The sequence below is a fragment of the Micropterus dolomieu genome, linkage group LG08, assembly GCF_021292245.1.
Source record: "Micropterus dolomieu isolate WLL.071019.BEF.003 ecotype Adirondacks linkage group LG08, ASM2129224v1, whole genome shotgun sequence".
In the NCBI taxonomy this organism is placed as follows: domain Eukaryota; kingdom Metazoa; phylum Chordata; class Actinopteri; order Centrarchiformes; family Centrarchidae; genus Micropterus; species Micropterus dolomieu.
In genome coordinates this window covers 159,423-161,324 of record NC_060157.1, presented here as the reverse complement: position 1 = coordinate 161,324, position 1,902 = coordinate 159,423, and the positions used below count along the sequence as shown (strand labels likewise).

The 1,902-nt window shown below is 57.9% G+C and overlaps 1 protein-coding gene across 2 annotated transcripts in view; it reads left to right on the top strand.

Moving 5' to 3' along the window:
* gripap1 (GRIP1 associated protein 1) overlaps positions 1-1,902 on the top strand; it is a 45,994-nt gene that overhangs the window by 8,521 nt on the left and 35,571 nt on the right. The gene's annotated exons all lie outside the window — the stretch shown is intronic.

Genomic DNA, 1,902 nt, shown 5'->3' with positions numbered 1-1,902 from the left:
GTGAGCAGCACGTGAGCAGCAGTTTAGCAGCACGTTTGCAGCATGTTAGCAGCACGTTAGCAGCACGAAGAACAACATGATGTAAAGTTCTGATTGGCCTTTCACGCTTTTTCTAGCTGTGTACGCAGATCGAGCAGCTGGAACAGGAGAACCAGGGCCTGAAGGAAGGAGGAGGGACCTCTGCATCCAGGCCCGCCTCCAGGCCCGCCTCCAGCCCTGTAGATGGTGAACTGCTCCGCCTCCAGGCTGAAAACTCAACCCTTCAGAAGAAAATGAAAGGTGTGTTAATCTGGACGTGCTCAGTTCGATCTGAGCCGGTTTCTGAGCCGCACCACTCGTTTAGAGGCACACAGAGGAAGCTCCTGCAGGAGGAGCAGTCCAGGTGTGAGTCATAGAGGAAGCTGCTGCAGGTGGAGCAGTCCAGGTGTGGGTCACAAAGGAAGCTTCTGCAGGTGGAGCTCCTGCAGGTGAATCAGCCCAGGTGTGGGTCATAGAGGAAGCTCCTGCAGGTGGAGCAGTCCAGGTGTGGGTCACAGAGGAAGCTTCTGCAGGTGGTGCTCCTGCAGGTGGAGCAGTCCAGGTGTGGGTCACGGCGGAAGCTCCTGCAGGTGGAGCTCCTGCAGGTGAATCAGCCCAGGTGTGGGTCATAGAGGAAGCTTCTGCAGGTGGTGCTCCTGCAGGTGGAGCAGTCCAGGTGTGAGTCACAGAGGAAGCTCCTGCAGGAGGAGCAGTCCAGGTGTGAGTCACAAAGGAAGCTTCTGCAGGTGGAGCTCCTGCAGGTGAATCAGCCCAGGTGTGGGTCATAGAGGAAGCTCCTGCAGGTGGAGCAGTCCAGGTGTGAGTCACAGAGGAAGCTCCTGCAGGTGGAGCTCCTGCAGGTGGAGCAGTCCAAGTGTGAGTCACAGAAGACGCTCCTACAGGTGGAGCAGTCCAGGTGTGAGTCACAGAGGATACTCCTGCAGGTGGAGCAGTCCAAGTGTGAGTCACAGAGGAAGCTCCTACAGGTGGAGCTCCTGCAGGTGGAGCAGTCCAGGTGTGAGTCACAAAGGAAGCTTCTGCAGGTGGAGCTCCTGCAGGTGAATCAGCCCAGGTGTGGGTCATAGAGGAAGCTCCTGCAGGAGGAGCAGTCCAGGTGTGAGTCACAAAGGAAGCTTCTGCAGGTGGAGCTCCTGCAGGTGAATCAGCCCAGGTGTGGGTCATAGAGGAAGCTCCTGCAGGTGGAGCAGTCCAGGTGTGGGTCACAGAGGAAGCTCCTGCAGGTGGTGCTCCTGCAGGTGGAGCAGTCCAGGTGTGGGTCACGGCGGAAGCTCCTGCAGGTGGAGCTCCTGCAGGTGAATCAGCCCAGGTGTGGGTCATAGAGGAAGCTTCTGCAGGTGGTGCTCCTGCAGGTGGAGCAGTCCAAGTGTGAGTCACAGAGGAAGCTCCTGAAGGTGGAGCAGTCCAGGTGTGAGTCATAGAGGAAGCTCCTGCAGGTGGAGCAGTCCAGGTGTGAGTCACAGAGGAAGCTCCTGAAGGTGGAGCAGTCCAGGTGTGATTCACAGAGGAAGCTCCTGTAGGAGTAGCAGTCCAGGTGTGAGTCACAGAGGAAGCTCCTGCTGGTGGAGCTCCTGCAGGTGGAGCAGTCCAAGTGTGAGTCACAGAGGAAGCTCCTGTAGGAGTAGCAGTCCAGGTGTGGGTCATAGAGGAAGCTCCTGCAGGTGGAGCTCCTGCTGGTGGAGCAGTCCAGGTGTGAGTCACAGAGGAAGCTCCTGCAGGAGGAGCAGTCCAGGTGTGAGTCATAGAGGAAGCTCCTGCAGGTGGAGCTCCTGCAGGTGGAGCAGTCCAAGTGTGAGTCATAGAGGAAGCTCCTGCAGGTGGAGCAGTCCAGGTGTGAGTCATAGAGGAAGCTCCTGCAGGTGGAGC